We start from the raw sequence: 24,212 nt of genomic DNA on the forward strand, positions 1-24,212 counted from the left end.
CTGATGTGTTATCAAGAATGTGGGCATGCAGTCTATCTACTGTGTCTACCATCTATAAGGATTGGATTGAAGACATTCAAGAGGAATATGTGCTTGATGAGCATGCTGCCCATATTTTACAGAAATTACAGCAAGGGTGTGATGCTGAATTTCCTAATTTTAAAGTGCATAATGGCCTCTTATGGTTTAAGGGTAAAGTGTACTTGATTCCCAGCAGTAAATTCAAGCTGAAAGTGCTTCAAGAGATGCATTCATCGCCAATGGCTGGTCACTTGGGCCTTTTCAAGACGTTTGATAGAGTTCATCAAAGCTTCTATTGGAAAGGTCAATGGAAAGATGTTAAAGAGTATGTATCTCAGTGCTTGGAGTGTCAGCAAAATAAGGATTCCACTCTATTACCAGCTGGCTTACTTCAACCTTTACCCATACCTACGGGCAAATGGACAGATATTTCCATGGATTTCATAACGAGATTGCCTACTACCAGTCATGGATGGAACAGTATCTATGTGGTAGTTGATAGATTGACCAAATCAGTCCACTTTATCCCAACTAAAGTCAAATATTCAGCAAGGCAAGTCGCCGAGCAATTTATGGAAGGTGTGTTCAAACTACATGGTATGCTTATGAGAATAGTATTAGACCGTGATTCGAAGTTTATGGGCAACTTCTGGAAAAGTCTATTCTCCTCTATGGGTACTTTCCTCACTCCTAGCACGGCCTATCACCCTCAGACTGATGGGAAAACGGAGAGAGTTAATCATTGGGTGGAAGTGTACCTTAGGCATTATTGTCATGACACACAAGCTTCATGGGATCGTTGGATCCACCTTGCTGAATTTTGCTATAATAACACGCATCACATGAGCATTGGGATGTCTCCGTTTGAAGCTCTTTATGGGTATAAAGTCCAACTTCCATCAGTTTTATTCCATGAAGACATCAACCCACAAGCAAAGGAAGAGTTGGAAAGAATGGAGTTGCTCATGAGGCAATGTAAGGACAGCATAAGGAAAGCACAAGACGTAATGAAGGTCTATGCTAATGAGAAAAGAAGACATTTAGACTTCAAGATTGGAGATTGGGTATTTCTCAAAGTACCCAAGACGCATTATGCTTCATTAAAGGGTGGGAACAACAAGCTTGCTCATAGGTTTTATGGGCCATACTTGATTTTGGACAAAATTGGAGAGCTTGCTTATAAACTTCAGCTACCATCTTCCACTAGAATACATGATGTATTCCATATTTCACAGCTGAAGAAGTATGTTGGGCCTGATGTACAAGTATTGGAAGAGTTACCACCATTGGATGAGGCAGGACTGATCATATATGAACCTGAAAGCATTATTGGAAAGAGAGAGAAAGTTCTCAGAAATCGTACTCTCATTGAGTATCTCGTTAAGTGGAAGAATTTGCCCATTGAAGAGTCTTCTTGGCAACCATCCACTTATGTCAATAACTTTCCTTGGTTATTACAGGATGATATATGATGCAATATGCAGTGACTGTGCAGAGACAACTTGCTGTATGAAATTTCTGCAGATAATAAAACTGTCCTGACTTCATCAAAATTTGATTTTGATGTTATGGGGTGATGCTTAGGAGTGTATACTTCGTTTCTACACCTCATACGCCTTATTTGGACCAATATATCAAAAGTTATGGCAGTTTTAGTGAATCAGCCCTGTTTGGACAGCAGCCAGTTTTCTCACAGTTTGGCATGCAAAAAGGTCTTCTTTTCATGGACAGTGCTTTCTTATCATTGGGAAGATGAATGGGCATGATTACTATCATCCTTGACTTGGATTGTCCATTACTTCTTGGTTTTGAGGACAAAACCATCTTCAGGACGGGATGGTTTGTCATGAAGGAAAATACAACATTAATATTTGCACCTTGGATTAATTCCAGCCTTTGTAAATTTAGCCCTAGCCTATGTGTACATGTGTGAACAGCCCTTAAGTTTGGAAGAGGGTTAGAATAAAAGGGACTAGAGGCCAAAGGCAAGACATCTTTTGATCATTCAATAATCTTGGCTTTACCATTTTCTTGGAGTTAGCTTCTTCTTAGCTTTGAAGCACTCAGCCATGGCCGTCATGTATTCTTGAAACCCCAACCATTAATACATGATGAGGATGTCTTGGTGCAATAGATTTGTTAATTATTTGTTGTAGCTTAGTTAATTTTTCAATTTTAGTTGGATTTCATTCCATGGTTAATTGCTTTCATTACATCAATGGGAGCTCATAAGTTTGATTTTTTATACTTTTTGAAGAAAATAAATATAGAAAAATAAAAAAATAGGTTTTTCATGATAAATAATGAGAAAAAAATATGGTTAATGTTTGTAGATGTATAGCAAGGTTGGGGCATGAGGTATAGCCTCAGCTCATCCTTGTTTTTTGTGTTTTAGTGCATTTTTATTGCTTTATACATTAAAATTTACAAAAAATAAAACCCTACACCTATGCAACGATGCAACAAATAAACGATAGGGGAAAAGAGGGGTTGTGGAAGCGTTTAAGGGCTGAAAATGAAGTAAAATTCTGATCTTTTGGTTATGCACGTCATATAGGACGATCTTTTGTTTAAGGTTAAGCGGCTAGTAGCACAAGGTAACTCGGTGCTAGTCCCCAGCAACGCAGCAACAAAGTATAGATTGAAAATCATTGAAGGGCTGATTTTTACACTCCACTTTGCTAATTTGTTTTAAAATAAAATGTTGGAGGTAAAGGCGCCTATGCCTAGCCGCTCGTGTATTACTATACTGACAGTCACTGCCACTGCACACTGCAGGTGGTGGGCACCTGTTGCCGTCACTTTATTCTTTATTATTTTAGTGACAAATTGAATAAAGGAAGGCCTGGTCACACATTGTGACTATTGGAGTTCCCATTTCTAGTCTCTCACTTTCTTGCTCTTACTCTCTCGCCATAGCTCTCGAGTCCAACCTTCGATCTGTCGCTCCCTTTCAATTGGTATCAGAGCTTTGCTCTCTGACTCTTGAGCTTGGTTCGTGGCATTCTCAGCATCCCATCGACTCCCTACTTGCATTGGGTCTCCTTCTTGGCAGCCATATTCGACTCCTTTGAGCTCCCGTCACTCCCTGGCTTCTCGAGCACCTTCCCGGCATTGTTGGGCACCTTCAGGGCATTACACCACAGGTATTTGATCATTTTCTTCAAGGTTTACTTTAGTTCTCAGGTCTCACATGCTATAAACAAGTTGTGGGCAGCCATAGCTCACACCTCTTAGAGCTTCCTTCACCTGGATCTTGCTTCCAGCCTATCAAGGCTTGCTGAGGCTTGGTGTAGGCCTTCTTTGGCCCTCATTTGTATCCCCTTTGGGCCCCATTGTTGACACGTGGGACAGCAAACCCCCCCAGCCAACTCACGTTTTTTTTTTGCGCATGTTTCAAAATCTAGCCCAAAAATCACTCTTTTTGTCATATCTCGAGCATTCAAAATCCGATTCAGGCAAGGTAAGAGTCTAAGTTGGAATATTGGCATGCTTTCGGACGCCATGGTGATGTCGAATTTGCCAAATTCTGATGATAGAATCTTCAGCAATAGATTTCAGGCCTGAGACAACATGTATTTGTATGCCTATACTTGTTTGGGCATGACTACATAACCGGTTTGATGCCTATTGCATCTCGATTGATTGGGGGATTGAAGCTACATATAATGCTATGATTTTGGCCTGATTTTGGGTTGGAAATACACAGTTTATAATAGTAAATGCATACTGAATACTCTTGGATTGAAGCTATATTTCATGCTTTGACATATGCCTATTGGTTTCGGATGTATATCTTGGGTTATGCTATGATGTATTGATCATTGAGGGATGACTTTGAGCTTGTCATTGAATCCGGATGCTTTTGGAAGCTTGAGCTTATTTCAGCCCGCACTTATTGACTTTGGTATATGCTTTGACAGTGATGCTTCTTGGGTTTATGCATACTCGTTGCCTACGGCTTGATACTCATGTCATGGTTGATTACCCTATGCATACGTTGAGCTTGAGTGCTCATTGAAGCTCCACCTTGGATGCATTTTGGATTATCTGGAGTAGTCTTGGATGTTACTTGGCTTGTCAGAGTTTGGATTGGGATGTATTTGATATCTTACATGCTTATGGATGTTGCATACGGATGCTCTACCGCCTACATGTTCGGGATGTGCTATTGATGTATTGTCTTGGACTTATGTCATTGGCACTGTGTCTTGCCTTGTCTTAAGCTCTTGAGCTTGTACATACAACTTTTATGCCAGTGGGAGCATTCTTGAATGCTTATCAGACATTAAGCATGCGGTACTTTTATGCATTGAGCCATTCTATGCCATTGAGCAGTTACAAACACTTGAGGCTTTGGGACTTCTTACCTTTTGGGATGATACATCATATGTCTTGGTTCACTGTATGCTTATGAGCTAAGTCTCAGTTTTGGATCTGTATCTTTGTGAACTGACACCTACTTGTGTCAAGTTTTGGTAGTGGGAGGAACACTTTGCCCCGTTGACTGGGGGGTGTGCCTACTCACTAGAAAATGTTTGTATGATATACTTGGGTGTTGGATTCATGCTTATCGACCGTCATATGCTTATGCTATGCCCGCATGATGCCGGCTTTGGTCTTGGCAATATCTGATTGCCTTGGGATCCGATTTTAGCACTGTTAGCATCTCTTTTACTGAAATCTGAAATTTATTACAACAAGCATATATATGGACTGACATGGATTTTTTATGCTGAAACACTCTGAAATGATGTACTTTCACTAGTACTTGGTGGGCAGTAGCTTTGGTTCCAATTTCTTTGCCATTTTTCCTCGATTTTGGTGATTTTTTGGTCATTTTCTACAGTAAACATCAAGTAGTTTTGAATTGTCTATAGTCTTCCAGCCTGCATTATGGTGAGTTCATCCAATGATCATGCTATTTTCAACATCATTAAGCTTGATGGTACAAATTAATCTTATTGGAAGAGCCAGATTTGGCAAGTGTTGGTGCAAAAATCACAGATCAAACCTTTGAGGTTAAGCGGGCATCCGCCTGCAACTATGCCAGATGAGGAATGGCTTGAGCTTGACGAGTTATGCAAGTCCACCATTGTATTGTCTCTCACAAAACATATTCACTACAATGTATTTGAGGAAGAATAGAGTGTATGGCAATTGTGGGATAAAATCAAGAATCTCTATGACAAGAAAAGTCTAGCGAGTCAAATGTATTGGTTGAAGTAGCTTATGGATCTGTGCATGAAGGAGAATGTGAGTATGTTTGCTCAATTGAGCCAGTTCCATGCTATACTCAAGAACTTGACTTCACAAGACATCACTTTTACAGAGGATGTCACTCATCTTTTCTTGCTTGGTACTCTTAATGAGTCATGTGATGTATTCTGCACTGCATTATGTGCCTCTACTGCTACCTTGAAATTATCTGATGTTGAGAGTGCTCTTTTGCAAGAAGAGGTTAACCATAAGAATTTGGATACTTCTTGTGTGTCGCATGCTATGACAGTTAGAGGCAGGAATGATGGATATGGAAAGCATGGTAGTGGTTGTGGCCGTGGACGGGATTCTCAAAAATCTCGGTCCAAGTCTCGTGGGAAATCACGTAGCAAATCTCGTGGCAGGAATGCAGATGTTACTTGTCACCATTGTGGAAAAAAGGGTCATATTTGGCCACAATGCCATGAATTGTGCAATGAAAGGCGCAAAGATAAGGGGAAAGACAAAGTGCAGGATAAGTCTTCTGATCGCATCATAGTGCCTGCAAAGTCCAGTGTTAAAATTGAAGAGATCAATGTTATGCAACCTGAGAATGTTGATGATGATGATTATATCCTTGCAGCTTCTTCTAGTGCTTCGCAGATGACAGAGATACACTCTATGTATGCACAGTGTTGGCTCTTGGACTCAAGTGCATCCTTTCATGTGACACCTTGCCGAGAGTGGTTTCATTCATACTGTACTATTTTGGGTATTGTGCGCTTGGGTGATGACAGCTCTCTTGACATTGTGGGCATTGGTGATGTTAGGCTATAGTTTCCTTCAGGATGTAGTTTTGTTATGTAGGATGTACGCCATGTACCTGCTTTGATACGTAGTCTCATGTCAGCTGGATAGCTTGATGACGCAAGTTATCTTGTATCTTTTGGAGACTCTGCATGGAAGATCACTCGTGGCAGACTTGTGATTGCGAGAGGTGCCAAGGCTAGCAGTCTCTACCCCTTGATTGTATCAACTTCTTCCCTTGATCATGTTTTATCTATGGGTTCTATCCCACATGTATCTCTTTGGCATGCCCATTTGGGCCATATGTCTTTGAAGGGAATGAAAATGCTTTCTAGTTTGCAATACTTACCGCCCCTTGATTATGCATGTTTTGATTCATGTGAGCATTGTCTTTATGGCAGGCAGACTAGGTCTACGCATAAGAAGTCTGGTATGCCACGCATGAGTGAGCTCTTGGCATTGGTACATTCGGATGTCTGTGGGCCCATGCCTTGTCAATCTATGGGTGGTGCAAAGTATTTTGTTACATTCATAGATGATTTTTCACGAAAAGTTTAGGCTTATCCCATTAAGCTGAAATCTAATGTCTTGGCTATGTTTCAGAGATGGCTTATATTGGTTGAGAACTAGTCTGGGTATAGGCTAAAATGCCTAAGGATAGATAATGGGGGTGAGTATGTCTCACGTGCTTTTGAGCAATTATGTGATGAGAGGGGTATTAAGTGTTAGTTGACTGCCCCCTACACCCCCCCCGGAATGGTTTGGCTGAGCGGATGAATGGAACCATCTAGGAGCGTGTACGCAGTATGCTTAGCCATGCAGGTCTACCACAGAGCTTTTGGGCTGAGGCAGTTAGTACAACTGTGCATGTCATAAACAGATTACCTTCTAATGGTTTGGATTTCCACGTTGCAAAGGAGGTATAGATTGGAAAATCCCCCTCTTATGCGCATCTTCGTGTCTTTGGATGTGAGGCATTTTTCCATGTGCCCAGGGATAAGAGAAGTAAGCTGGATTCCAAGAGTGTCAAATGTATTTTCCTTGGTTATGGGATGCAGGCGAGATGGGTTACTGTCTCTGGGATCCGCAAGCGTGGAAAGTCATCCACAGTCATGATGTAGTCTTCCATGAAGACAAGATGTATAGGCAGTCTGAGAGAGTTGTTGAGATCTGTAGGGTCATATTTCAGGAGGAGCCGAGAGCTCCCGCACAGCCAGTTGGACAGCCTACAGCTGTAGTAGATGCTCATGGTCAGGGTGTTGGACAGGTAGCTGGGCAGGCAACAGAGCCTGTCGTGAGACGGTCTACTAGAGACAGACGTCCACTAGATAGATTTCAACCCTCAATGCATTATGTCTTGGTTACAGATGCAGGAGATCCTTTCACTTATGATGAGGCTATACGCAGGGGTGACAGTCACTCCTGGGAGAGGGCTATGCACTCTGAGATAGACTCCATGCATAAGAATGACACTTGGGATTTGGTTTCCTTGCCTACAGGCAAGAAGGCTTTGCCATGCAAGTGGGTGTACAAGCTAAAAAGTACCCCTGGACATCCCAAGCCGGCATACAAGGCTAGATTGGTAGCAAAGGGTTTTAAGCAGGAGCATGCTGTGGACTTTGATGAGGTCTTTTCTCCTATGGTTAAGATGACCACCCTGTGCTTAGTCTTGGCTTTGGTTACTCACCTTGACTTGAATTTATACCAGATGGATGTCAAGACGGCTTTCCTATATGGGGACTTGCATGATGAGATTTATATTGAGCAACCTAAGGGCTTTGCAGAATCTGGGAGGCAGCACCTAGTGTGCAATTTGAAGAAAAGTCTTTATGGCTTGAAACAGGCACCTAGGGAGTTGTATCATAAGTTTGATGCCTTTATGTAGTCACAGGGCTACAGCCGGAGTGCTATGGATCCATGTCTTTACACGTGATGGTTCTTTATTGATTTTGGTACTCTATGTGGATGATATGTTGATAGTAGGGAAAGCTCGTGATAAGCTAGATGCTCTTAAGGCTCAGCTCAAGAAGAGCTTTGAGATGAAAGATCTGGGACATGCCACTCACATACTTGGTATGCGCATTGCATGCGACAGGCATCAGGGACTCCTCTACTTGTCACAGAGGAAGTACATTCATAAAGTCCTTGAGCGCTTTCGCATGCAGGACGTAAAGCCTATTGGCTGTCCTTTGCCTTCTTATGTGAAGATATCACAGCCTAATTGTCCGCAGACAGATGAGGAGAGGGCCGGAATGGCCAAGATTCCCTATGCATCCGCAGTGGGAAGTCTTATGTATGCCATGATAGCCACTTGTCCAGATATTGCCTTTGCAGTTGGTGTTGTGGCACGCTATATGGCTACGCATTGGGATGCCGTGAAGGGTATCATGAGGTACCTAAAGGGCACTGTAGATATGTGCATATGCTATGACAGCCAGGATATAGGAGTCGTGGGGTACACTGACTCTGATTATGCAGGACATGCAGATAGTAGGAAGTCCACTTCTGACTATGTATTCACCTATGTTGGAGGTGCTATTTCTTGGATGTCTAGGGTGCAAAAATGCACGGCCCTTTCTACTACAGAGGCCGAGTATGTTGTAGCCACTGAGGCTTGCAAAGAGGCCATTTGGTCGGCGGGTCGTTTAGTTGCTGACCTTGGTATTGATGCTATCCCTACACTGCATTCGAGTTCTATGAGTGCTATTCAGTTAGCCAAGAATCCGGTCTTCCATGTGAAGACGAAACACATTGAGGTGAGGTATCACTTTATATGTGGGTCGTTAAGGACAAGTCAGTTGATCTTGTCAAGATCTCGACTGACCAGAATCCTGCAAACCTGCTCATGAAAAGCCTCTCTACAAAGCGCTTTGCCTTCCTCAGGAGGTTGATGGGCGTGGGATGAGATGACATATTTCCTCATCCTGTTGCACATGTGTACATGTTGTATTGTCCTTTTTCTTTTTCTTTTCACTCCTCACTGGGGCAGATTCGCCTTTAAGTAGGAGGTTATTGGGGGTAAAGGCGCCTCAGCCTAGCCGCTCGTGTATTACTACACTAACAATCACCACCATTGCACATTGTAGGTGGCGAGCGCCCATCACCGTCACTTATATTCTTTATTATTTTAGTGACAGTTTGAATAAAGGAAGGCCCGGTCACACATTGTGACTGTTGGAGTTCCCATTTATAGTCTATCCCTTTCTTGCTCTTGCTCTCCTGCCATAGCTCTCGAGTCCAACCTTCGATCTGTCGCTCCCTTTCATAAAATATTTATGCACAATAAGCATACACTTTTGCATTTTATATGCCACATAGTATAATCTCCTAGACACATAGCACTTGATTGACTAAATAAATGACCAACGCTAAGAGTGTGAGGAAGCCCTTTGCTAAAGATTAGACGAGCGGTTCCTTGGGATAAGTTGAGTGAGGAAATATCAACTCCTGGATTGTTTGATAAATCAAAGAGTGAAGCTTGTACGTTTGTTCTTTATGTTGAGGCAGTGCATCTTGGGGCCAATCCCCTTGATGTAGGAGAGCTACAGTGAGGCACGGTGTTTCAGCCGAGAGGTGCTTCCCTATGTTTGTGATACGAGGTATTATGCCTATATGTTATGGGATCTCCCTCTGAGGAGAAGGGAAAGTAAACATTGGACTATGTCCTATTACAAATGCAAAATCGATATCAAAATTTAGTGTAGTGTGAGTCTTAGATGCTGTTGGCGGCGAGGCCATGTGGGGTATCTTCTGTGTCTTTGTGGTCTGATTAGTGCTAGAGAGCCAGTGTCGGTCCCGATAGGTGGTGCATTTGCCGAGAGTTGCTTAAAGTAGCGATTTTCAAATCTAAGTTGTAAAGGGACCTAAGTTTATAATTTCCATTAGGAGTGTGCTAAGCTAACCATCAAATGGGGTTTTTTCAAGGATGGAAAGCCTTGGCTTTCCCTATACAAAACTTAATGATGGACTTAGTTAGTTATGTAGAGCATGAGTCCTCTACATAAGATAATCTAGGTGATGAGAAGAGTAACCGGTTAGTGGTTACCTTATCCTCTAATGCGATGGCATGGGCTGAGGTTCGCCTTGATGTGGTCTCTACCTAAGAGAAATCAGGTATAACCATCCATCAACCTAGAGGGCATGGAACAAGTATGTTGGAAGCTATGCTAGTCATTACATCAACAAGTGATTATGCTAAAGCCGTAGTGCCATGGGAAAAACTCGACCTACAGTGGAGTGCAATTATGGCTGAAGCATCCCATGTGGTGGGGCATCGTGCCAAAATTTTAGGTATCACAAGGATGTTAGAAGCCCTAGATGTAAAGGGAAAACCGTTGCTTAAAAGACACGGTCCTTAGGTCTTAAATGCTAAGGATAAGTTTGCTTTTAATGAGGGGAAAAATCTCCTAGATAAAGGCATCATGGAACTGCCTATGAAGGGGCAAGATATGGAAGATCCTATAAGAAAGGATCGGAATGACATGCTAAGAGCTATAGGCCTCCCTAGACCACTTTATGAGTTGGCAGAAAGGGCCGTTAAGGATGGTATTAACCTTCCTACACCAATAAAGGTGGAAACAGAAGAGGTTAGGGACCCTAAGATGTTGGAGCCAAATCATGATTATGAAGATTTTAGTGACCCTGTGCTAATCCAAAAGGAGAGGATCTCCCAATGTTTCATGGGCTAGTAAATGGGGATCCAATGGTGCACTTAAAGGAATACAACATAACTTGCTTTGCAAGTGGGTTCGATGATATACGTTGGATGATCGTATTCTCAAGTACCCTAAAGAGAGAGTCTAGAAAATGGTATTGGAGCATCCCAAGAGGGTCGATTAAATCATTCGAGGAGTTGCACAATAAATTTTTAGACAAATATGAAAAGAAGGTGCCTATGACCCAGGTCTTAGGATAGCTTATGCAGATAAGACAAGAGTCTTACCCTTCTGTTAAAGAATACGCTGGAGTCTTTGATCATATCCTTAGGCTTTGGCCAATAAGAGCTACTATGTTGCCTAAAGTTGTGCTATGTGAGCTCTTTATGAGCGGCTTAGACATTAATACACAAATCCAAGTGAAGATGTGAGATTCTAAGTCATTAAATGAGGCCAAGAGGCATGCAATTGACTATGAGCAGTATATTCAAAGATGCTGGGAAAACTTTTGGAGTTTCCCCCGCTCATTGCAAGTGCATCCAAATATTCAGCCAATTTTGCAAATAGAAAATCCTTTCTCTAATACCAAGATAACCTTAACAGGAGATCTTGGTGGTCAAAATCTCCAAGTAGGAAGTGGCAATCCTATGAGGGTTTGCAACACTTCCACGAGAGGTAGTTGCGATGGCAACATTTATAGAACCATTGGGCCTATGAGTGTGGATAAGTGTCCCATTAGTGGTTCTAGTGGTGCTCCTAGTAAGGCTCTTGAGAAGCCTTTTCAATTTAGGGATGAATCATGCTTTCGAGTAGAGGTTCTTCCTTTTAGTAAAAGCATGGTTCCTATGGCTAAGCATTTGCAGAGTGGACAAAGGAAAGGGAAGACATCTCATATGAAGAAGGTGTACCATGCCCAATGTCCACCTGTGCTCAATGGAAGTCATAAGGATGTGAGGCTATCTGGCTATAGCAATAAGTCCGCTTTGAGTCCATTAGACCAATGTGGCAAAATGAGGCAGTCTAAGAATATGAAAAGGAATATGAGATGGGTTTGGAGACCCAAAATTTCTAAATGTGTGGTTGGTGTGCCAGATGAAAGGCTAGGAATTCCATGTGGATATGCCTTGACGATTCTCCAAGTGGATGAGATCAATGGCCATAATGTTACATCTGACAATAGGGACCACCCTGAGTTGCATCTAGGTGATGGGCCTAGGGTTGAAGCTCTACCTAGTTTGGGTTGTACCATTGATACATGTAATGATCGAAATAGGGAAGGGTTGAATGATCATAAATCCTTGATTCTCCCTATAGGAGAAGTTTTTGGGAAGTTGGGATGACCGATCCATTTGAATGACAATCAAGGAGATGAGATACATAAGCCCAATGAGGCCATTCATTCAGCTCATAGTGCCTAAGAAGGGATGGCCCTTATTGATCAGATATTAGTGGAAAGGCTTGGGCTAGTAGATCTACAAAGGGCATAGATCAAGCTTTTAGCTGATTCGCATGAGTAGCATGAGGCTAGTCCTCATATTTTATGTTATCCTTGGTATCTTGGTTAGTTTGATACGATGTGGTGTATATGCCAAGAAGACCATGTATTGCATGGATTAGAATGACCTATCCATTTTAGGCCAAGAGGCCCATTTGTTTGTTTAGTGCAAGTGCGGTTAACATTTTTAATTTTATTGTTGTGCTAAATAGATTACATGGAACATGGTGGGGAGCCTTTGCTACGTCGGTGCTTCTCATGGCCCAATCTAGGTGATATCTTTTCTTTATGAGTACCTTGTTTTTATACTATATACGTCTAGTTACTTATACATGATTTCTTTTCATTTGTTGGGGATCGGCAATCAAGGCATAAAGTCCTAGGTTTAGGTTATGTATGTTTGAGGGAGGTCTGAGTAGTCGTTGCCTCTTGTAAATGCATTGTCAGGCACTGAAAGACCTATTTTAGAAGGTAATCCTAGTGACCCTGTTTTGTTGACACGCTAGGAGTTTTTGCTAGTTATGAGGCAATTAGAAAAGCCTGCTAGACAAAATGATGATACAAAGAAGAAAAACCCTAAATATCTGAAAGAAAATATATAAGCATACAAAGGTATGTAAAAAGGGATTCTAACCCCTATAAAAATAGAACATGAAAGAAAGAAAAATCCTTGAGCAGTTGTCCATCACCTTGCAAAGGCCTAGTAGGTTCATGGGGACGAGTCAGACTCAGGGCCAATGCCATGTCTTCCTAGGAGTGGCATCTCATTGAAAAATAAGAATAAGAGAAGGTTGGAGCAAAAATAAAAGTGATCATCAGAAAAGGATTAAGTGTCGCCTCACGAGGGCTTGGTAGGTTCTTGGGTACCAAGACAAGACCTAAGGCCAATGCCGTGTTCTCCTTGGGTCACTACGCTCAGCTCTCTCCTTTTTACATGCATGAGTATGAAAAATCAAAACCTAAAAGGAAAATGTATTTTAAAAAAATTATTTCTTGCTCAGGCTATAGGAGTCCTCGCTTAGGAGGAGCTCATGGTTGAATTGTCCTTAGTCAAGACGGTAGTTCAAACCACCACTTAGGATGACCTCTCTGATAGTTCTTTTTAGCTTGGCCATATTGGAGCAGTTGGTTAATGACTAGCTTTGGACTTTCTGTCAAATTATACTCGACCTAGTCCTCGTGGATTTCATGCCCTGGTTGTGATAGGGGATAGGGTGAGAGTTGTGATGTGTTTTGTTGTGCATCTATTTTGTATCAGCTTGATGCTCTTTATGATTGTGCATGGGCAGATTCGTTCTTGGGATTCGATGGGCTAAGTTTCCCTACTCGTGGTCGCCAATGAGAGCTAGATTTTAGGACCCGATTTGGACCTGTTCTTGAAGTGTTGGAGCCCGTTTTTGGAGCCAAAAAGTGCCCAAGAGGCGTTAAAGAGCCAATTTTCATGAAAAAACAAACGGTGGCGGATGACCGAGCTAGAGTTTTCTTGGTCGCATTTCAACGCCAAGAATCCAACGCAAGTCATGATTCGTCAATCGGAGGTCGTTTGACCTCCCATTTAAGCCCAACAAGGTTTGGTGTTGTAAAGTAGCCATTGGATTCGGGAGTTGAAAAGTGTGCAATGGGGCCCAAGTTTATAGATTTCAACGTCACGAAGCCAACGTCTAGTCGGATCGCGAATCAGAGTCCGTTTGCACCCCCAAACAGGTTGAAACCTTTCCACGGCAGTGTGAAAGTGATTTTTTTGGAGTGGACATTTTATAAATGAAATGAAATGAAACTCTAAATGAAGAAAACATGTAAAAACATGTCGAGATGCAGGGAGGGGCATTTTTTGATTGAAGCCCTATTTTTTTGGGATTTTTGTGCCTCTCGGATGCTCAGTCATGTAGAGAGAGAGAGGGGGAGATTCCTAATCTATGCAGAGAGAGCAAGATCTTGATGGTAACCATGTGTAATATGATGAAGGGAATAAAATTCTGATTTTTAGTCTTTCTCTCTCCTCCATCTCTCCTCTTGTGGGTTGTTCATATGAATCAATGAAAGAGAGAAGGGGATGGGAGGTGATGACGATTTTGAAGCAAATGATGCTGATGGAGCAGTAGAGGATGTAGATCAGGGCTGGAGAGTGCGTCATCGGTAAGAGGGAAGCATAAACGGCCTCTCAATCTCTCGGGATATGTGCCTTGAACATGTAGGTTTCTATGAGTAAGTGGTCTTTTTCTTTGTTTGATGAAAGATAATTGAAGGAAATGATTGATGATGATTGATCTTGGTTTCATATACTAAATTATCATTGAAATGAAAGAAAAAACCAAAATTTCTGATGATATAATAAATTTTCCTCAAAACACATAAAACCTCGTAAAGTGCGATTTTTGAAAAAATCATGGAAATTGGGAGTTTTAGTGAGTGTTTTGAGTTTCCATGGAATAAAAATGAATTTTAAAATGAGACTAAGTGCTTTTGATCAATGGGAGCTCACAAGTTTGATTTTTTATAATTTTTGAAGAAAATAAATAGAAATAAATAGAGAAAAAGTTTAAAAAATAGATTTTTATGATAAATAATTAGAAAAAAATATGGTTAATATTTGTGGACGTGTAGCAAGGTTGAGGCATGAGGTATAGCCTCAGCTCATTCTTGTTTTTTGTGTTTTAGTGCGTTTTTATTGCTTTATACATTGAAAATGACAAAAAATAAAATCCTATACCTATGCAACGATGCAACACATAAACGATAGGGGGAAAAGAGGGATTGTTGAAGCGTTCAAGGGTTGAAAATGAAGTAAATTATAATCTTTCGGTTATGCACGCCATATAGGATGATCTTTTGTTTAAGGTTAAGAGGCTAGTAGCACGAGATAACTTGGTGCTAGTCTCTAACAACACAACAACAACGTAAAGATTGAAAATCATTGAAGGGCTGATTTTTACACTCCACTTTGCTTATTTGTTTTAAAATAAAATATTTGTGCACAATAAGCATACACATGCATTTTGCATGCCACATCGTATAATCTCTTAGATGCATAGCACTTGATTGACTAAATAAATGACCAACACTGAGAGTGTGAGGAAGCTCTTTGCTGAAGGCTAGACGAGCGATTGCTTGGGATAAGTTGAGTGAGGAAATATCAACTCCTGGATTGTTCATTAAATCAAAGAGTAGAGCTTGTACATTTCTTCTTTATGTTGAGGCAGTGCATATTGGGGCCAATTCCCTTGATGTAGGAGAGCTACAGTGAGGCGCGGTGTTTCAGCCGATAGGTGCTTCCCTATGTTTGTGATATGAGCTATTATGCCTATATGTTATGGGATCTCCCTGTGAGGAAAAGGGAAGGTAAACATTGGACTATGTCCTATTATAAACGCAAAATTGATATTAGAGTTTAGTGTAGTGTGAGCCTTAGACACTCTTGGCCACGAGGCCGTGTGGGGTGTCTTGTGTGTCTTTGAGGTCCGGTTAGTGCTAGAGAGCCAGTGTTGGGCCCATTTTAGGTCCTGACAATATACATTGTGGTTGTGCCCGGCCCTATAGTCCCTTCAATGCTAGCATTGGCCCACCTCTCTCTCTCTCTCTCTCTCTCTCTCTACACACACACACACACACACACACACACACACACACACAAGGCCAATATGACTAACTTGGCGCTAAGAAATGGTTGCTAACAATATTGTAATTTATTTTCTAATATTGGTTTTGATTAGGGTTCAAAGTGCAACCTACTCATGAAAAGTCAGATATGAGAATTCAATGGCTAACTATTAAATAATCAAAGACATTTCTTTCATTACATTTCAAACGAATGCACGAGGTTCATAATTATGTTACATAACCAACTATCCCAAGTTCAAAGAAAAATAGGATAAAGTAAAATATACATGCTCCTTATCTTTAAAATTTCTTAAGGTGCCCATATTTGGTTTGTTTTTGAATATCGATCATTGAATTGGTCTCTTTAACCTCTCATGAAATAATCACATGCATTGTTCAATTCTGAGGTAGAATAGGATATGAAAGCCTAGATGAAAGCAATAGATGATTACTTTGAGGTTGCCAAAACCACTACTACAAATCAATCCATGATTGCATGGCTTCATCTCACTAGTAAGGCTTTGTATTTATCAATTGTTCTTGCACTTGGGAGCAAATCAAGAAAGTCATGAAAGAATAATACCTATCCCCATCCTTTGAACCCATCAAGATAAAGGAAGTCTATAGCATTTCTTAGCTATACTTTGTCATTAGTCATAGTTTCAGGCTGCTCGCCATGCATCCTTAGTGGCTTGATCTGAGATTTCTGTACCCCAATACCTGCCAAACTTGGCTCTTCCAATAGGCATAATTCATACCATCAAGCTTAGTGATGTTGAAGATAGCACTGCCAGTGGAAGAAGATACCATACTATAGTTTTGACCTCCATTTTTTGCAAAAAGAACACGGTCATGTTGTCACACGAATCAACCAATTATTAGGACTCGTGTTTATGAGAGATTGAGATTTAATGTTGAGTATAAGTTTGGAAATTAGAGACCACTTCGAGGAAGTAGCTCAAAAATATGTCATTTAGCTTTAAAAATCCTCCAAATTGTTGGATATCTACATACAAAAGATGAGCAAAACTTGACAAGACTCTCTATTGTTCAAGAGTGTCCAATAAATACTAGAAGGGTACACATTAGATCCAACCCTTATGCAACCCATCCTTAACACATGCACCCTTTCCATAAGAGAGTTTATCGCACATAGCAACACACATGTACCCATTTTGCATATTTGTCATTTTACTAATCATCATATGCTTATTAGAATCTAGTGACTAGGGATCCAAATCCCAACATGTGAAAAAAGTTGAATTGCCAAAACTTCAAAATATGAAAAGTGCTAAAGGCTTAACTCTCATTAACCACATAGAATTGACTTAGAGAGAGGACATGCACGGACATAAAGGCACGTACATGTCTACACACTCTCACAAAACAACAAAAGGACGGTGAAGGTTGGAGCTAACAAAGAGGTGTGAGTTATAAGAGTCCCTCCAAGCACAAGTTCATCAACTTGCCATGGAGGATCATGAAAGATCTAAGGGGCATCTAATTGTGTTAGGCAAGTGTGGTATTGATGCCATTGTGATATGTCATCAAAGGAGAAAGAAACACCATATGCAAAGAGAAGCCACTTATTGTGAATCATCTCACATATACTTCTAACAAGTCTATTGTTCAACTCAAACACATCTTCCACGCACTGCCTCTCTTTACCAACACAAGACACACATATAAAATTTTAATGTGTGCAAAAGGGCTCTAAAACTCCTACATAATTATTTGATGAACTCCTTAATAGATGCACATGGAATCATTATTTGTTGTTAGGTTAGCATTAAAAAACTAGTAATTAGAATGGTGCCCCACTAAGATTGAAACATATATGTTAAGTATTCTTGGAATGTTGTCAAAACGTGCATGCCACATCCTACTTTTGAACGTACCACCTTACATACACTCACGTGCATGGTACATCATATAAGCTCACTCTTGACTATAAAGCATTAAGGTTGCCCTCTCAACCATCACTCTAACCTAAGGTAGCCCATCTTCTGCCTCTTTTGCAACTTCTTTATTCATGTAGAATATATTCCTGAAATCACTGCGCACTTGCCCATGCCACCTCCCCATAGTAGCTAACTAACATTCCCACTTACATTTACACACACATCCATGCAACATGTAACAAAGAGACACATAGAAAAAAAGAGAGAAAAAAGAGACAGAGTTGCATTTAAACAACTTGTTAGCTACCACACAATCTACTACCATGTCTCATCATACTTTTGAATATACTCCCTTGCATATCCTCATGGGCATTGCAAAACAATAAGCTTGCATGTGACTATAAAGTGTTAAGGTTGCCCTCTCAGTCACACCAATGTACCCCCCCTCCCCCTTTTGCAACTTCTTTAAAGGGCAGAATGTAATCCCAATTTTTTTGTATTCTTATAGCCCACTAACATTCACACTTATATTTATGTATACATCCATGCAACATGTCACATAAACATGTAGAGAAAAAGAGAATGTTGTATTCAAACAACTTGTTAGCTACCATAATCCCCTAGCTTGCCACCTACCCACCACATACACCCTTGATCATCTCTCTCTCTCTCTCTCTCTCTCTCTCTCTCTCTCTCTCTCTCTCTCTCTCTCTCTCTCTCTCTCTCTCTCTCTCTCTCTCTCTCTCTCTCTCATAGCTTTGACTTGATGTCAAACTATTTGTCTTGCATGTTAATGGGCAATGGCAGACTAACACATTGCTCTAGGCAAGGCTTGCTTTTTTGGGTGTTATATATAGGGTAAGGAGGCCAATAAAGAGGCACCCTCTAATATGGATGCATATGCTTTGCATTGTTTTTTGGAAAATTTGTGCATGCTTTAGCAAGCAATCTTAAAGTGGGTGCCAAACTATCATCATTCTTGGACTTGTAATGAAGTTTTCATGTAATTGATCTAATCATGAATTTGGGATTGGAGTTTCTAGATTTTTCAAATCCAAACATATTTCAAATATCCAATTTCATAATAAGTTTTTCTAGTATATCAATTTAGCAATGATCGGGAAAAGCAAATTGAAAAATGTGAGGCGAACCACTTTCCACCAAGTCTACAGTAGCAAAACACAAAAGCTAGTGTTAGTCGTTGGCTTGATGCACTATGTTTGCCCTTCTCATGGTTTAGAGCCTTAGTCTTTACTATTTTCTGTGTAAAGCGGCCCTTAAATGCCTCATGAAGTGCAATTTATAAGCAGTTGTAAAAACGTGATTTGAAGAGGCAACTCATGTTATTCTCATTTTTGGGATCATCTCTGATTTTCACGATGTGTGTTTGATGGATTCTCATTGTTATATAACATATTTGACAGTTGGCACCATCATTCATTATGTTTCTGCTCTATTTCTAGCATGTTCCCTATGTTTTATTTCTGATTCTCTGATTATTTGCGATGAACTATGTGTTCTTATGTCTCCATATGATTATCTTTGAGTTTCCATGAGTTGCCCGATATAAGATTAAGTATTTTTCCTATGAGGCACTATCTATCCTACTATACATTTTGTATATAAATTAGGGCATCAATACTTTGTTGATTCTACCATGCTTTTCTGAATCTCTGGTGTGAAAGTTTAATAGCAAAATGATTTCAATTGATGCCGAAATTTTGAAGCTTTGTAAAAAATGACATTGTTTTAGGGAAGAAAACCTAATTTCCTATATGGAATTTGAAAGGTTTTTTGGGTGTAGAATTTGTGTAGAGACTTGAAGCAATAACTGAGATTTGTGAAAAACAACATTGTTTTATGGATGAAAAATGAACTTGTTGTATGGAGTTTGAAGGTTTTTTTTTTTGTATACACCCTACCATTGATTCTCCATATCTCTGGTTTAAAACAATCTTGCATGAAACTGAGTTCTTGAATGATGCAAATTTCATACATGAAGCAAAGTTCTTGTATGAAGTAAAATTTGAAATTTGTGTCAAGACCTAAAGCAGTGGTAGACTATCTAAAGCAATGACAACTACACCAAGCAATGACAACTGCTTGAAGCAGTGATATATTACCTGAACCAAGATGATACATTTCACAGGGTTAAATTTTCCTTTCTTCTTGTATGATGGCCAATTACTCTATTATTTTGTCTAGCCACAAGTCTCGAGAATTGTAGAAACCATTCGTAAAGCTACAGCAGTGGGAGTATCTGAAAATTGCAGGAAGAGAAGCATGAAGATTTTCAATCTTGGACAAAAATAGAGACATATTGTTCACAAAGATATTTCAAAATGGAAGCACTATTGCAAGAATACCATATTTGCAACAAACTTCGGCTAAATCTAGTGAGAAAGAGGAAGCACTATCTTTTGCCTACTATAGGAATAATATGGAGGATTGATGAGAGAGCATTCATGTTTCACTTTTAGTTTTGAAGTTTAAAATTTCAATATGATTAATTGCAATGGGTAAATGAAAGGAGAATAAAGAGCGGTGTAGAGTTTACTTTGAGTTTGGACATACTTCAAAGTGTTGTTCTTATGTTCATGGTCTTGTGAAGAAGGAAAATCTAGCAAGTTTTCTGCATGCTTGATTTATACAACGAGTTTGATGGTATCTGCAATAGATTTTCATCAATCGCTGCAAAGAAGAGTTCAACTTCAAAGATGGATAAAGCATGGGAGAAGTTGGATTCTTTTGAGGATATTCTTCATGATGCTTATGAATGGCATAATGATCATGAAGGCAAGAAAGTCAATTCTTGTTCAACTGTTAAACATATTGGGAGACTGCTTATAGTAGTTGAAAAGCTCAAGGAAATATACGAAGTTGTTTTGGATTCTGATTCAAGTTTAAGTGATGATGATGATGATTAGTGCTCTTTACCCATGGTTTTGCCAAAGATTGAGGTAAAGGGAGCAAGAGAGGACAAGAGCCAAAGAAGCCAAGAATCCTTGAGTGCCTCAAACCCAATAGAGCAACTTGCCAATGGGAGAGTGGATCATCACACTCTTTGTATCAATAATCTCAAGGTATTTTGTAAATTTTTATAATCAATCTCCAGCCAACTTTAATCAAGAAGAAAGTAAGCCACCAGTTATGAACGATGAAGATGATTAGATTGGTGATCAAGAATATTAGTTATGTATTCAAGAAGATGATGCTGTTATGGATGATAAGTTTCAGGATTATGGTTGTTGCAATGAGGATATCATTGTGGATGATTTTCTTGGTTCTCTTATCGATGCTAACGAAGATAATGTAGCTACTAAGTTGGATTTCAATGAAGGAACTTTGCTAGAACTTGAAGAAGTACCACTACTTTTAGTGCAAAATGCACCATCTTTGGATGTATTTGTTCAAGATATCCATGTGCAAGATAATATTTTAGGTAATTGACATTACTCTATTTGAAGAACAAGTCAATCTTTCGCTACAGGAATTGTGGAATTCCAAGATTAGCACTGTAATTCCTTTGTAGGAAGAGCAAGATTGTAAGATTTGCACTACATTTCCTTTGCAAGAGCTGGTTGAATATGAAGCATTGCAAGATGCTGTCAGTTTGCATGGTTTTTATAAAGTTCCACATGAGGTGCACTCTATGATTCAATCTCCAACTGAGATGATTCGTTGGTTTTTTGTTGACCTTGAAAAAAGGAGAGAAATGCAACCAATGTTGCAACAATTGAAGCTTTGTTTCTTATTAATTGGCTTCAAGAGAAGAAAGCATTTCTATAACACGAGGTTTCTCAATTGAGGAATGTAATGGATTTCCAAGTTTCTCATTGTTTTGAAGTCATTAATGCTCTTGAGGAAGTTGTTCTATAGAAGAATAATGAAATTGTTGATTTGCATATACAATTGATATGTTCTCTCCTGATTCAAGTCAAGATGTTATTCTTGTATGCATTGAATGATCAAGTTGTTGATGTTTCCATTCAAACCGATATTTCTGAAGTTCTTGAGGACTATGATCAGTCTATCACTGAAGTTGTAGTATCTAGAAGTAAGCAAGTATATTTGATGGATATCTATGTGGTTCATATTGCGATAAGAATGGTTGACGTTATATATGTTGATTGGTTTTTCACAATGATAGTGATGATGGTGTATGAGGTGAATGCTTGTAGCAAGTGTATGCTACAATTTTCTGTATCGAGAAAGCTTCAGAATGATGTGCATGAACCTAAAATTTAGCTATTCATGCTGTAGGACTCTAAATTCCTGCAACAATATCTTGACTTTTTGCAACAGCAACCAAAAAATTCATACAACAATTATCAAAATTTCTACACCAATAGTTTGTATTTTTCTTGTACTTGCAACAACAAGCTGAATTTCTATAGTATCTATAGTAGCAAGTTGAATTTGTGAACTTCCCACATCAGTAAAATGTACTACAATAAGCTGAAAAACAGTCACAGGTGCTACAACAACCTCAAAAATAGAAAATACAACAACCACATGATGATTACTAGTTCCAAGTATTTGAAAATTAGCAGTTACAAGTTGTTGTGGATTATCTTACATATTTCTTTCAGGATGCAATGTTTTATTCAAGATCCAAATTGGGTGGTACATTGCCATACATTTATTATGATGAAAATGCTCGAGCATCATTGATATATTTTCAAGTCAATGCAATTATTATTTGCAGTTGGAGTAGTAATCTACTTATTCTGTTATGGTTCTATATCTTTATTCTCTATGATATGTTATGGATGTCATTGTATGTGATGAGTTATCAACCCTAGCATATTTCATTGAAACGGTTGTACCATAGAACTATGGCTAATTAATTACCTATTAGCAGTTGTAGATACTTTCATTCTGGCTATAATGCAAGGGCAAATTATTAAAATTGCAATTAATGGATTTAGGCTCCGAATGTTGATTCAAGTTGATTATGATGAGTCACATAAGGATTCACAGGTTCAGTAAGTAGGTGGAATCAATTTTATGCAAGTCATTCTTGTAGTGCCTGAAGTAGCAATAGTGCTGATTTCTATGGACATTATGGTTATTTGCTAGTTTTATTAGATATATAGTTCTCAAACATTGACACTATCTCATTGTACTTATGTTGGTGATATTTTAGTGTTGGTAGTAGTGTTTATTTGTCTTGAATGGGCAAAATAGATGTCATTCATGCTATATGCTACAATCTTGATGAAGGGTATTGCAAGCTTGCGCAATGAGAGACCATAACACCACTATAGGAAACAAGGTTACTATAGCAAGAAACAAGGTTACTGCAAAAGAAAATAAGGTTTATCGCTACAGGCAACATGTTCAATGTTGCAAGTGACAGTTGACCTGATATAGGAAAGTGGTGACCTGATGATGTAGAAAAGTAGCTTTTTGGAGCAAGTAACCATTAATACCATTCAACAAAGTCAAGATATTGATGAAAGGGTTAAGACGTTACATGATTTGAATGTAGATCCTGATAGATCAATGTTTATGCACATTGTTGTTACCATGATGAAGAATGCTTTGGTTAAGGTTATGTATGATCAGTGGATCGTCATTATAGGGAGAATGTCTCAGGTTATTTCTTAGCCTTATGCGGTGTTGTGAAAGTCATTTGTTTCTGAAAATGTGGAATCATTGATGCATGAACATGATACGCTTGAAGAGAAACTTGATGGGATGTAGATTGAGTATCATAGACTTGTTGAAATGGTTACTAGGTTGCCAAAAGTGTTAAGCAAATTGATTATGCTAGAAATCAATTTTCGAATGTTGATGTTGTCAAGGCTGATATCAGTGATGTATTGCATGATATCAATAAACATGTAACAATCAAGGAGCTTACCGTTGATAAGATTCATGACATGAATGATTTTTCTCTCGTATCTCATGAATAATATACACAATAGTAATCTATCACTAATTCTCATGATGCTCATGACCCTCACAACTCATGAGACACTCTCTTGTTCCACTACCAGATTTTGTTTCTTTTTTCCATTATACTTACTATGTATGCCTTTATATTTATCTTGAATGTCTTTTTAGGGGATTATGCAACCATATTAGAGGGCTATAAGTATCCTACTATAAAGGCTATACTTATTGTTTCTCTTTGTGGCTTACTTCATGATGTAAGGCTGTGAGCAAGGCATAAATTTCCTCACTAGATATGTCTATATTTTTTTAAAATAAGGCATTTGACACTATGATTCATGTGAGGATTCGGGTCACAACTGTGCTAGCTATCCACTGAGCTGTGCCAAGTGTTAGCCGTTGGTTGATGCACTATCTTTGCCCTTAGCATGGTTTAGAGTTGTAGTCTTTACTATTTCCCATGTAAAGTAGCCCTTAAATGCCTCATGAAGCTGTATTCCTCATGAACTCCAATTTATTGTTAACCCTCAAACAAACAAGGTGGAAAATCCAAAAAATCTAAAGCAGAAGACAAAGCCAAGGCAAAAGTGGAACGGAGAACAAAGGCACGCCAAGAAAAATTGAGAAATACAAGAA

This window comes from Lygodium microphyllum, chromosome 9, assembly GCF_053477565.2.
Source record: "Lygodium microphyllum isolate KBCC chromosome 9, Lygodium_microphyllum_v1.1.10, whole genome shotgun sequence".
Classification (NCBI taxonomy): Eukaryota; Viridiplantae; Streptophyta; class Polypodiopsida; order Schizaeales; family Lygodiaceae; genus Lygodium; species Lygodium microphyllum.